Source organism: Thalia democratica, chromosome 3, assembly GCF_965202585.1.
Source record: "Thalia democratica chromosome 3, ktThaDemo2.hap1.1, whole genome shotgun sequence".
Taxonomy (NCBI): domain Eukaryota; kingdom Metazoa; phylum Chordata; class Thaliacea; order Salpida; family Salpidae; genus Thalia; species Thalia democratica.
The window spans coordinates 92731701-92747289 of NC_139167.1; positions in this window are offsets into that span (position 1 = coordinate 92731701).

The following is a 15589-nucleotide window of genomic DNA, read 5'->3' on the forward strand; positions in this document are numbered from 1 at the left end:
AACAAAAACCGAAGAAAAAGTTAGGTAAAAATCAAAACTTCTGTATAAAATTTTTTGAATACTTACGATTCACAAAAACATCAGTCTAGTTTTTTATTTTTTGTTCTTTACTTACAACCATGTTACAAAAATTTTTTAAATACCACTTATAAAATGGAGATAGGTTAATCTTTACTTATTGTTAGTTAATATTATTGTTATATTATAATGTTTTATAGTAGTTACTTATTTGTTATTAATGACGATATTAAGTTTAGTATAGCTATAAATGAAAAAAGTTTTTAACATCAATAACTCACGTATAATGCAAAAATCTTATGGCCAAAAGAAACATTTAAAAAGTTAATGTATTATTAATTTTAATTTGGTTTCTTTTCAGTATAGAGTAGTGTTGGTAAATTACTAACATTTACTAAACTAACTAAGCACTAAAGCGTATAAACTTTGGTACCTTTAAGTTGGTAATGTCACGGTTCAGAAAAAAAAATGCCTTTTACCAGCCTCGGTTAAACTATTTCTAGTAAAATGTTAAATTTATTGATTATAGCTGTCGCAGAAAAACAATTTGGCTTTTTATGTAACTTCTTGTTATATACAAGTATTTGTAATTTACGAAACAACTCCTTGTGATTTAACATGTTAATTAATTTACAAAGATTGAATTTTAAGTCAATTTTTTTAAGCAACTATTCCAATCAAAAGCATTTTGTTTCAAAATTTTAGTTAAATTTAAAAGATAAAGTATTATTTAAAATGTTTTGTAAGGAATAGTTTGAACACTTAGACTAAATTTGCGTTTCACTTAAAAACTTTATTACAACAAACTACGTTGCTTAAAACAAAAAAAAAGTTCTTTAAAGGTTTTTAATTAATAATTTTAGTTTAATACTAGTGAAACATTTTTATTGTTTTATATTGTTATGTAATAAAGTTTTTTAAAACAATAGTTAAACAGTAACATTGCTTTTTTCAGTTTATATTAATTTAGTTTTGATAGAAAACTTAAAGTATCAAAACCACCTAAATAATACTATGAAACTTTATATAAGTATAGGTAGATAGTAGGTAAAATTTAGTAATTTATTAAAAATTTCAAAAACATTACGAAAGTTTAAGGAAAAAAGAGTCTATGTATCTTCAATAGACTAAATAAGAAAAGTAAATGTTTTTTTAATAAACTTAAAAATAAGACTATTGTAAACTTATAACAGTTTTTTTTAGCACAGACTAAGTATATTTCAATAAAAATTAAATAAATGTTATCATTTGTTCTTAAAATGTAGATAAATATTTCATTACATTAGGCTTTTCGAAAAATAAATAGGCTTGGTTTAATCATATTTAATCGTAGTTTATTTCGATATGATTAAAACTTACATCTAAAAGGTAGTAAGAGAGAAATCATTAAACATTATATATGTCAACAATAAAGTTTTATTTGAAACGATGGTAGCTATTAAAGCAAAATTTAAAAATTTATAGATTTCATCATTAAGAAGTTAAGTTCAAAATAATATTATACTTTATTTAAAAACCAAATAATAAAATAATAAGCATTATTTTTGTGAAATTTTGGTAAGTATCTAAGCAAGCTACTTGCTTAATACTTATTTTCAATACTTTTTTTCTAGCAAAACTTTAAGTGTTTTTTTATTTACTACTCATAAATAAAAAAATTACTACCATTTTAATAAAAAAACTTTAAAATGCTTTTTAACTAAATGTATATATTTACTTATAATTTACTTTCTTTTAATAAAATTAAGATTAAAGGTATATATGACATATCAGTTAAAAAATCACAAACATTTTCTTATAGGAATAGTTAAAAAAACTAGCACGTTATATTTCGCTGTTTAAATTTGATGGAAAAATTTAAAGCCGTTTTTAATACGGCTATTATAAATTTAATTTTAAACATAACCCATTTTCATTAATTACTCATGATGATTAAACAAGCACTTTTGTGTGATATCTAGTGATAACAAATAAGAACAAAATATTATTTTGAAAGTTTAACAAAATGAATACATACTACTTATTTAAAAAAGGTACATATTTTCATTCAATTAAACAATGTCTAGTAATGAACAACACCCGGCTTAGGCTCTTTCTAGACTTTCGCCGATGTTTTTGTTAGTTGCACTAAATAAAATTACCTTTTTTGTTGATCATTTTTATCAAAAGATTAAACATGCAATAAATACTGCATGATAATTGATAGCTTGTGAGCTAATCTCCAAATTGATTTATACACGAAAACATCATTTTGACGTAAAAAAAAAACTTAAAAAAAAGACTTTAAATTTTATTTTTTAGGTAAAATCTATTCAATGTATATGCTATATCTACTGGCTAATCTACTGGAAGCTAAAACTGCTATTAATATCTATAAATCAAAACTTTCAAAATGTTTCAAATTTATAAATGGTTTAGAAAATTTATAAATTTGAAATTAACTTTGAAAATTTAAAAAAAGTTGCAGCTAAAATTTATACTTTTTATTTTAAATATAGTAGTATTTAAAAAATAAGCGTAACAAAAATAACACACTTTATCTTTACAGAATGATAGCTGTAGAACGGAATAGCATTGAGTAATTTTTGTTCAATAAGTAAAGTTTCGTAATCAGTGTGTATTAATATAATTTATTAAGTTAGTTAAATTTATATATTAAATATTTTAATCGAAGTTTATTCGAAACTAACATTTTTTTGTAAATTTTATCAAAAGTTAATTTTAAACAGTTTTAAGGGGTAGCTGTAAAAAGTGCACGAATGCACAATATTGCACGAAGAAACTCTTGAAATAGGGTGTAAAATTGCACGAAGATACTTTTGCATGAGCAGGCAATTTCGCACAGAGATTTTTTTGCATGTGTTGACTTTTATTAAATTTTTTATCTTATTTATAGTTATTTATTTATACTATTATTAATATTTTTTTTACCATCATTTTTACCCCTAACCCTAACACTTGGTCGGTAGCTCGTTTTGTTTTATATTATTCATTATTTTTTTTTTCAATTTTACTATTACCCCTAACCTCAACCTCGGTCGGTAGTTTTTATTATTCTTTTTAGTTAATTTATATGTCTTTATTTTTATTTTTTAATAATATTTATTAGTTTTTTAATTTTTTTTTACTGCAACTGTTACCTCTAACCCTTACCATCGGCCAGTAACTTTTTCGTTTTACCTTTTATTTAACTTATCTTTTAGGTTGTTTTGTGATTTTAATAATATTTTTTTTTTATCCTCGTGCAACAATGACCCTGCGTGCAAAATTGTAACTCGTGGAAAATTGACCTTCGGTGCAAAGTTATTTTTGTGCAATATTGTTTTTTTGTGTAACTTAGTCTCTTCGTGCAAATTTTTCATCGTTCAAAAGTATCTTCGTGCAGTTTTGTGCCTAAGTGAAATTTTGTTTTTGTGAAATTTAGTACTCTCGTGCAATTTAAATAACCTCGTTCAATTTTTACTTCATGTAATTTTGACCCGTTCCGGTTTAAACACCATAGTTTAGTTTTAACTAAATGTTAAAAATATATTTTTATAATACTACAAGACTTATCACAAAACCCTAAAATGCATTGCACATACTCTGATAACGTCATAGTTTTAAATTCGAATTTACCCGAATACTTAGTTTAAACATTTAAAAATACTAGTTAAGCGACTTATAGCAATATGAATTAAAGTATTAAAAGGTTTTAACTTAAAAGTTTGCTAAAATTGCGATTAATAAGCCGGTAACATGTCTTGATACCTATAACTAGTAGCTCTTATAATTTTAAGTTGTTAATAAACTACATTATTACTCAATATAAAACAAAACAAGTTGGATATATTCGTTAAACTCAAAAATAATTCTTAAATATAACTTTACCAAAACAAGAAGCGTTAAATTGAAAAGTATATTTGAAAATCTATACTCTACTTAACTTATTTTTGACACAAATACCAAACAACTTTCTATCATGAAACAAATAATTTTTATATGTGTAACTTTGTGTCAAAACAAAACCTAAACAGTTTACAACCACTACTTTACTAAATTTGTTTAGTTGTTTGTAACATCGAATTTTGAAAAACATTTTTAAAGTTTACAAAAAGTCAGTAAGTAGAAAAAAAAAGTAATTTTACTAATAAGTTTAAAAAAGTCGTTAAACATAAACTACTGGTTATTATAATCAAGTTATTAGAATGTAACACATGTAACTTTTACTGTAAACTCTTTTTTTTTTTAATCATGTCAACTTAAAGACAGCTGTGTTGTAAACAACTTATAAATACACTTTTTTTGCAGTTTAGAAATTTAGACAAGTACGTGTTTTTTATATAGAAATACTTTAAATGATTGTCTGTGTTTAAAATTGCTACGACACTTTTAATAAATGCTTAAATATTCTTTTAATATTTTTTAGATTACATTGATTACATGATTTGATATTATGTAATTAAGTATAGAAAACTCACATAGTTAAAATCTATTACAAAATATATTATAAAAGCATAAAACTATTTTCTGAAAATTTGAGTTTTTTTACGTAAAGTATTCTTTGAAAATAATAATTTAAACCTAAATGCATTTTAAATACAAACAAAAGATTATAGTTGTTAAGATTTTTTTTAACATAGCTAGTTCAAACATATTTTTTTTAAATTTGAAATTAACTCTTATAAGTAAGTTTATTGTTATGCGAGAACTATTTTAACTCAAAAACGAAATCAAATTAAATAAACATTTGTTAATGTGTCGATTAGAAATGTTACAAAATATCTACATTTCTTAAAAATAATTATTTAATGTACGTTTAAAGTTAATTTTCAGATGATTGTTTTTAGAAAAATTGACATTATTTGTGCTATTGTTATTTATGACGCAATATACTAAATACCACGAATGTTCGCCTACTTAGTTTTTACTTTAACAACATGTAAACACTCATTACGCTAATTTGTAAAGCTACTGCAAAGTAGCTAACAAAAGAATTTTTCTAAAAATCATAAAACATATAAAGTAAAAATAAAATTATATTTTCATACCTCAAGATATTTTTTAAAAATAATTTAGAGAACAACTGGATACTATAAGTTTAGCTAAAAACTATCGATGACAACAAAGGATTCCTAGCGAAGTTATAATATTAGCGTAATTTTTTTATGAAGTTATTGAGTAAAATATACATTTTGTAAAATAAAGTCGTCATTGACATTAGCATCTTCATTTACTATCGTATCAATCATAATCTCGAAACTAAAGAAAATCTTTGAAATTCAACTGCCGTCCTCAAAATTTTTAAGCAACATTGTTTAAGAACAATTTGCATCTTTATTTAAACTCTGTTGTGGTTATTATTATATAATATATAATAAAAATAACATTACTACTTTATTAAAACTAGTTATAATCATTGCTTATTAAACTATAATTATCAAATCATTGATAAGTGTAAGTTTAAAATTTTTTTTATATTGACAATAGTTAGAAATATTTCACAATTTAATCAAAAACATTTTAAAAAATTTAAAAAATATTAGGATTATGTTTTAGTTTTATATAACATAAATCATAAGTCTGGATCCGGTCCGTGACTCGTAACCTAAAGAAACCTATGTTACTCAATATTTTTAAAAAAACTAAATTCTGAAATATCTAGTTGTTTTTTTGAAAGTATTAATTACGAAAGTTTGTTAATTTTTGCTAACCAAATAGCAATAAGTTTTTATTGAAACTTTTAAAAATCATTTAGCTAAAGAGCAGATTTTTTGTGCTTGCTCACACTTCAAAAATTATAAACTAATTATCTACATTGTTAGTATCATAACAACTCTATAGTTTTAGTCTAGAATCTAAATAAATCATTCTAAAAGTGATAACTTATAATTCTATCAACGTTTATTTAGGTGAGACGAATTTAATTTTAAAAAATTTTTGATTTTTTAACACACATTAACTGTTTATTTTGTTGAGAGTTATTCAAAACTTAAGCAAATGTTTTACATTCAGAAAAAAAAGTGCTTATTCTTTTATCTAGTCCTGATAGTTTTAAAGCCGTTTCAAACACGTTAGGAATTATATGTTTAATTTTGTTACTTATAATAAGTAAGTAAGACTACAGGAAAGAAAAACGATATTAGGAATTTTATTGACGTAAATTTAAAAAACTATCAAATTGTTGTTTGTAAAATTTGTTCTTATAAAGTAAATAATATAGCTATAGGCTTCACGGAAGTAAACCTTATTTTAAGCTGTTTTTCAAAACTGCAATATTAAAACTTTGTTTTAAACTAAATAGTGATTTAAGTATAATGTATAATAATATGATAATACTTTTCAGCTTGCTCTAAAAATACTTTGTAAAACTAAAACCAAGGTTTATTTTTAATGCTACAAAATACATTAAGTACTTCAACTCTTAACAAAAAAAAAATTCTAAAGAAGTTTACACTTTTAATTTTCGTATTAAAAAGACAAATGTAAAAATCAAAATTTCTATTTGTATCATTGATACTCATATTATCAGGTTTTTAGCTTCCTGTAAAGCCTTTTAAGCAATTACAAGTTCATTTTATTAAGTTTTTTTATTTCTTATTTTTTTAGTAAATTTTAATTAGTTAATATAAAATTTACAAACTATAGTTTTATCATATTAATTGCTGTTTACCTATTTACTTACAAAGGTACTAAATTTTCGAAATAAGTTTTTTATGTTTCACATCAAGAATATCAAAATTTGTTAAACTGTAAACATTTTTACTAGTTAAAGCTCGCGTCTTTTCAATAGTTTGTTAAACCTTTAAAAAATATAGCTTTTTTTTTTGTATTGAAACTTTATTGTAAAAACAAAATACTTTTCAATTCTTTGAACAGCCTTTTTTCGAATAACTTAATTGTGTTCCTAAAAAAGTATTTATTACTTAGTGTATAAAGGTTCTAGATAATTTTTTAAAGTTTGATTCGGTCAAAACTACCTACGATTTATAAGTTAACTACCGAAAATGAAACTTTACAAACAAATTTGTAATTATCTGTAATTCTAATATCAGTTATATACTATCATAAAAAAAGTTTCTAATAGTTTTTTATATAATTTAAAAATCTTTATTTTGTTGCCGCACTTATTTAATTTTTATATCCGAAAGCAATTTATTAATAAAAGCTTAAATTTTATCTAAAATTAAATTGTTTCAATTAAATTATTTGTATAGAGTATCAATTACAAGTTTATTGATATTTTAAAGGTATAACTAAAACATTAAATTCAAAATTTAAAACTTTAAATATAGGTTAAACACAAAAAAAAACATTCTAATCTTAAAACTGTTTTTTTTTTTTGAATATAAAACAATCATTTAGACAACACGTCAATTTGATAACTTTGTATTTCTAACAACTATTTCTGACAGATAATAAATAGAATAAGAATAAAGCAATTAAAGCTTAAAGTTTTTGTTTAAAGTTATACAAAATTCAAAAATGGCTTAAACTTATCAATTTTTTTAGTCATTATTAATTTAGATGCCAAAACATCGAGAAAGTTACATTGATCAGTAATTAGTTTTTTGCTAATGTAAACATGTTTAGAATATTAATTAGAATGCGGTTCAAAATTTTTGTAGCATAAAGTTATCATTAGAAAACAATAAAATATAAGTTACATCTAAACTTTAGTTTTTTGTTAGCCGTAAATACGACTGTTTGAAACTTAAGCTATTACGAATACATATTAAAATTCAACTACAAAATCCATAGTATGTCCTTAATGAATTTTTTTTTATTTTATCAGTTTAAAGCTCTAAAGCTAATGTTTAAAATACAAAATTAAATTTTCAATTACTACTTAAGCAATTGTTAAATATAAATTCAACCATAAGTATAGTAAAAATTTAGTAATAATTGTAGATAAGTACTAGGTCAAATAATGAGTATTTAATAAAATTTAGTGAGCATTTTCCTATCGTTACGTACACAGAAAATTAAAAGACTTAAAATTGAACATTCTATCGCTGTTGTTAAAATCAAAAACTATCAAGCAATTTTTTTTAAGACCCTAAAGTTATAAAGTAAAAACCTATTATACACAACCAAAAAACAACATATGTGTTTATTTTCATTTTAAAAACATAACTTGATATAATTAAAATACATAAGATTATAAGAGTTGTTTTTAAAATAATAACTAAATTAAATTAAAATGACTTGAATAAATTATTGTAGCTTTTATTGTCCATCAATTACAAAAAACTAATAAAAACTTAAAGTACGAGTTTTCGTTAATTAGTTATTTTGAATAGACTAAGTAAAAACAGGTTTTAATAATTTTAAACCATTGTTTTATAATTACTATGTTTAGCTAACTTCAAGAATTATTTTTTTTCAATGCTTTTTAAGAATAACACTTTAAAACATTAATTATTTAGAATATCACATTTCAACTCTTTGTTGCTTTTCATAAAAACAAAACACAAAAAAAAAAAGTTGCTGACGAAACATTATAAAAGTATCAATTCTTTGCTGGCTATTATTGATTATATATATTAAGATTTTCATACCAATGTCAGCAATCAATATTTCATTAAAATGAGTTAATGTAAAACTTTAAGAAGTATTATTGTTATTTATTAAGATTATTCTTTTTATTAACTGTATGAATAACTTTAACTAAAAATATTACATGTTTAATAAATTTATTTTTAATTCTAATACGTGTATTTTAAAAGAAATAAAAAATTACTAACATGTTTGAAATAAATGTTTGTTATTTAAAACTTGGTAATTATTTATTAATAAGTTAGTGTTATTAGTTATTGTTATGTAAGCAATAGTTTCTATACTGATTATTATTACGTTTCACAACTAAATATTATTTGCTTACAGAATACTTTTATCTTTTAGATTAAATAAAATATTTTTACAGGTTCTTTAGAATATTTATTAAATTTAAAAGATGATATGTAAACAACACTACAAAAAACAAAGTAGTTGTTTAAAACAGATTTTGAAATTTTGAAATTGCAGAAATTGATTTCCAAGTATAATTTATTTACTTAGCAATATGTCTATGGTTACTAAAACTAAATGATGTGTTGTACATATATGCGTTACTAAAAATTTAAAATATATTTTCAAATAAAAAAATTCTTATGTTAGTATTTTCAGAACAGGTTTATCAGCATTATGCAAATTTCCAGGGATTTGCAGGGAAATGGTAACTGAAAAATGAGTTTCTAAAAGTTCAAATAATTCTTAGATATCATTAGTTTTCCTGAGTTATCCTAAATTTTTAAAAATACATCATAATATCATGAGTCATTTTTTTAATGTTGCAGCATAGTCGTTTTAATGTTGGACAAAATCAAACTGGACACAAATTTTCAGCTTGATATTCGACTAAAATTACTTACTTGCTAAAACTTGAACTTGACAATTTTTAACTTAATTAAAGCTAATTTTTATAAGTTTAAAAAATATCCTTTTAAGCTTATAAAAATTGGTAATGTTATATAATTAAATAATTTTTTTATTGATAACGTTTATAAAAAAACATTTAAATACTATACATAAAAAACATGAAATTATTTAAAATTATCGTTTTAAACTTGTAACAACTGATAATGTTATATAAATAAATATATTTTTGTAAAACTTTGATAAAATAAAATTTAGCAATACTAAATATTAAAATATAATTTTGTTATTTTATGAAAATCAAATTGAAAACCAATTTGAATATCAATCTTGATATCAAAAACAATTTTTTAACCAGAAACTGTTTAAAACAATCGAAAATTTTTACTTAATTTCAATATTTTACACTCTATAAATTATAGTAAAGTGATATCTTAGCAGTCCGACATTTTTAAGAACCAAATAATTATACGTCTTAATAAATTAAATTCAACTATTAACTTTCAAACATCGTGTAAATTTGCATCTTATATTAATCTTATGTTCTAGACAATATTTTTACGGCCTCAACAGGCATTAAAATTTATACTACTTTTGTGATAAAACTATAGTTAAAATGACATGTTTTTACAACTTTAAACTATTATTAGTTTTGTTTTTTAACGTTCTATTGAAAACCATTTCTCAAAATTTTCAGATAAAATAGTTTTAGCAAGTTCAAACTCTTGACAAAAATCTGATGTTTTATACATTTGGTGATAATTTTAGACAGTTTATTAGATTTTGCGCTTCAAAAATTTTAAGCAGTTTTTATTGTTAATATAAGTAGTACAATCAGTAGCTAGAAAATTTTTAAGAAAATATTTAGCTCATGTTTTTATACTTAACGTGTCCTGTTACTGCTGAACAAAAGCAATTGTTCAAAATATTTGTTGTGCAAAATTAATTTAGTATTTTATAGAACTTCAAAGTTTATGAAAAAACTTAAGACAAAAATGAAGCAATTAAACTAATCGATTTTGTACATTATAACTATACTTTGTTGAAACTTTTATAAATAAATAAAAAATGAACTCAACAATACAAAATTTATTTCAAAAAATTATGGTAGGATAAAAGTTTATTTGAAGATATTTAACAAACTGTGTTTAATAATAATACGTTATTAGCTCGTTATAAACATCAAAAAACGAACTTTCCTTTAACCTTATCATATAGCTATATTTAGTAAGGTTAATTCAGCCGGTTTAGGCCGTAAAAATTGCTGTGCCATTTTGCATAGAATAACTGCACTTAGAGTTCTAAAGTTTATATACAAAAGTTAAAAGAATATCGTTTACAGTAAAACAATGATGACGTCAACTTAAGCTTGAGACTACAAAACAAATTAAAAACAATTGACGAAGTTATAACTTTGTTTTTATGAAACTTTTAGCCAATAAAAACAGTTTAGTTTAGAGTTTAAAAGTAATTAGCGTAATGTAATGGTCATTTTAAAAGCGGACAAACGTTATTTAAAAAAAAAAACAAAAGTTTTGTTCTTTGTTTAAGCAAATCATGAACAAAACTTTTAATTCGACTTAGTGTAAATATATAACCAGCTTTAAGTAAAACTATTATTAATTAGGTAAAAAAAGAAATCAAAGTTCAAAATTGAAATGTTTATACTAAACTAAATTGTCTAGAATTTTTTCAACAGTTAAGCAAGAATCTTAAGGCTGCCTACTAAGTTATTTGGTGTAAAATCTACAGTTTAGATTCACAAATTGAAATAACTCATACCATTTAAATATATACAAGTGTTCTATGCTGACTTACGTAGTTTTAAAGTGAAGAAATAAATTGTTGTAAAATGTATTAGTTGGTTAGTAAAGACTATAACAGCATTTTATTATAATTAAAACTTTTAATATTGTAAGAAGAAGTTTGCAAATAAGTCGTACTAGATATTTATACATCTGCAGATTAAAACTAGAAGTTTTTTTAAATTTGAATTAAGTAAAAAGAATGTATTATTTGTGTATATCAGGATTAAAAACATTAAAGTATTATATTCTTTGTTGTCTGATTAAAATTCATGAAATAATAGTTTGATAGCTGATAAACTGAAATGATGTGACATGATGCTATAACTAGAAAGATATCATATACAGCGTAGTTTTGTATAAAATTCAAACAACTAGATTTATAAAATTTACTTTTTTGGATTTTATTCTTATTTTTATTATTATTACTTAATATTCAAATCACATAAGAATTGAAATTTGTAACATGTGCTTTAAAGTAAAAATCAATAATTAAAATCTTAAGAAATTTGTTTGGAATACTTAAAGAAATAAAAACTTTATTTTTGTTATTAGTGATAGTATAAAATATAAGGTAAGCTAACTACAAGTTACGATTAATAAAAATAGTGGTTTGTTTTTGTTTATTATATATATGATGCTTTGATAGCCGTATCATAACCGACTTAAAGTAACTAGCGTTTTAACAAACAGCAAAACTAATTATAGAAATAAAACTCATTATAAGTACATCATTTTGTATGTAAACATTTGTGAGTGAAACATTTATAATGCAAATATATCTAACGCATTTTAGTCCATGTCGCAATTTTTCTGTAATGTATTTAGTATAAAATGCAAACTTTCAGCAAAGCTTTTTAATTTGCAATGCAAACTTTGTATGTTAACTTACATTTACAGAAATTCTTTTTACCGCATTTTTTATTTTGTCACAAACACATCTGTAAAGTAATTTAATCGAAATGTAAAAAATTTAAATTGTTTTAGCAAAACTTTTTTGTTATGTATTTTGCTTTATAATGCGAAATATTGTTAAACTGATTTTAATTTACAATCCAAAATTCATCATGAGGCGATTTTTTATACTAAACATTTATTTAGTCATCATTTAGTCTAAATTATTTTATAATTGAAGAAAATTTATATATAAATAACAATTATTTAAAAATTTTTATGAATTAAATAATAACATACATTTCAATTGTTTGAAGAAACATCCCTAAAAGCATAAATTTTTGTTAATTTAAATGTTTGATTTTATAATACTCTTTATTGATTTACTTACATTTTTTTGTGCAAAATGCTTTTAATGTGTTAAATCATTATAATTTGCTTTTAATATTGGGTGTATACAGCTTCTTTGCAAAAAGCTATCATACATATTTTTATTATTTTATTAGTCTTTAAAAAACTTAACAAAGAAAACATTTTAAAAAGTTTTTTTTCAAAATCCTCATAAAACACTGCTTATGTGGAAACAAATATCCTGATGTTTATTTTATTTAATTATAAAGTAATTCTGTGACAGATATTAAAGTTATAAATTTTAGTGATACCAAGGAATTCAAACGCAATTAAGAAAGTTAAAATGCAAAATTTAGAACTACACGCAAAATTCATTGTAAAAACTCTGGTGACGTCATTAATAAAAACACACAAATGCTTGGATACATGCTGAATTTATAGTCATAGGGAACTTTTGAATATTAGTATAATTGTTTCGTAGCAGAAAAGTTCAAATTTTCTAAGTCGCTGACACAACGACTTATAAAATTTTAGTTAATAAAATTTCTAAGCTGTTTCAGTTTTTTGGTAATTAATTTATGTATGACCACCAAAAGATGATAAAACAGAAACTAATTTTTTTAGTTTAGTATACCTTACAGCTGATGCTTATATTCATAAACAGATTTTTAATATTTTGCTGTTAAAAAAAAATTAAATAGCAATTATGAGCATCATATAAACAATTTTTTAAATATATATTCGATAAATTTTTGAAAATTAATAAAATTAAATATATCCATGTAGTTTCTTAGCTATATTTAAAATTTAGTTTAAGAACAATGAAATTTTAAATACAGATTGTTTTAGTACTGACCTTAAACTTTTAATTTTTTTAAAAATCTTTATCTTTATTAACTTGAAAATTTTGCCGAACGTTAAACTTTTGAAACATTTCATCTCACTATTTAAAGCAGTTTAAATTTAACTTTTTCATAAAACTTTAACCGTATGATATGACAATTTTTAATTTAAAATAAACTTAAACGCAACCTTAAAAGATGTGTACGTACAAGTATATTAGTATAAATTTTAAGCTACAAAGCAATTTTAATTACTTAAAAATATATAAATAATATTTTTAACTAATCCTAAACAACTATTGTATTTTATTATGTTTAGTTAACTGCAAGATTGAATCAAGTTACTTATTGTTATTTAGATTGAAGAATAACGTTTATTGACACACATTTGCCCCAGTACTTATTTGGTTTTTCACATTTATAATAAATATAAATTCAATCAATTATAATAAGCAATATTTTACAGAAACTTTAAGTTTACGCCACAAAGATTTATTACTGATATACTTTTAAACTTCTTAAATTTTTGCTTTTAAAAACAACCTATCGACTTATTTATTTTTACTTTTTTTTTAACATTTACAACAGTATATATAAGCATACAATATATAAAGTACAATAAATTATTGTTATATTGTTTTTTTTTAGTATAAATTATTTATGATATAATATACACATTTAAAAAAGTTTGTCAAACAAAATTTTGTATAAAGTTAACTTCTTTATTATAAATGGTAGAACAAATTTCAAAAGTATCAACTTTCTGTCTATTTTTTTTTCTCTGAAAAAACGTTGTATGCTAGACAAATTTACATAAAACAAGCTTTTTCCAATAAAATGTTAAAGTTCTTTAATGTCATATTAAACATACTCTGTGTTGAACGAAAACAAAAAGTGTTGTTTTCAATAAAGTTTTTATAATAAACAACATTAATGGTAGTTTAAAAAACTATTAAGTTTTTATTTAGACTACTATATTAAAACCAGTTATTTAAAAATACTGTTGATATGACAAATTTTGATTTCTAATTTAATACTGTCGTTTCGAAACGAACTTAAAAAATACAAAGATAAACTGGCAGCTCAAAGGCTTCTTTTTAAGTTCATGATTTGTGTTAAAAAAAGAGTTTGTTAGTTTTCAACTAGATGTCAATCAAATAATTATTTAATATTATAAATATTAGGATAGAAGGATAGCTCAAAAGTGTAATTGTTAGTTACTTAAAAAGCTACTAATCTAAGTTATCACTATAAAATATTGTCACTGAATAAGTTAATATAAATACTTTATAAACTTAAATTTATAAAAATAGCAGTTGTGTTTATTACTTTTTTATTTAAATTATTATCATATTGAGGTTTTTAGATTAATAACGTAACTAATTTTTGTTTACATACTTCATTTGGACTAAAAAATTGTAAACATAAACAAAATGTTAGGAAGTTATAAAGTTAATTTAATAAAGTTAAATGTTAACAGGGGCGAATTAAACTAAATTATATATTGTATAAATATTTGTTATTGATGTAAGTATTAAAAAATCCACACACTTAATTAAAATATTTCTTAATATTATATGCGCACATTATAGTATAGCTAGATTAGTACATAACATGTTTTTAAGCTGTGTTGTTAAACTCAGCTAATTCAAATTGATTTTATAAATTAGATATTTACTTATGTGTAGTTAAGGTTCTAGTTTTTTAAATTACAGTTTTCAGATTGTCAATTTAATTTATAAGTATTTATCAATATATATTTCATTAGGATCTACAAAACGTAATCAGTGTTAAACTGTGTTTTGTGCTTGATATCATTTTATTACAAAAAGTACAAAAATAATTATGTATATTTTTATGATACGCAAATTTTTATGAACGGATAATTGAAGGTCTAATACAAACATGTTTTAATTCTGAAGTGTACTGTTTTCTGGGAGTCTAAGTTAATTTTCTAACTTAAACTAGTAGAAAAGTTATGTAGAAAGTAATTTGCAGTATACTATAACTTAAAACTTTGTCATAATTAGAACAACATTGAATTATTTTAATTACTTTTTCAGCTTTTATTTTAGACACTTTTTATTTAAATGTATTTATAGCATTAGATAAGCGTAATGTCTAAGATTATACGTTTTCAATTTTATATAAGATTTTTACAAAATAAAATTGTTTAATACCGTGAAGTACTTGCTTCAAAACAATTTTTTAAATAAAACCAAATCGAGTTGTACTTTAACCATAACTTTAGCTTATTGTGAGTTGTAACAAAACAACTTGTTT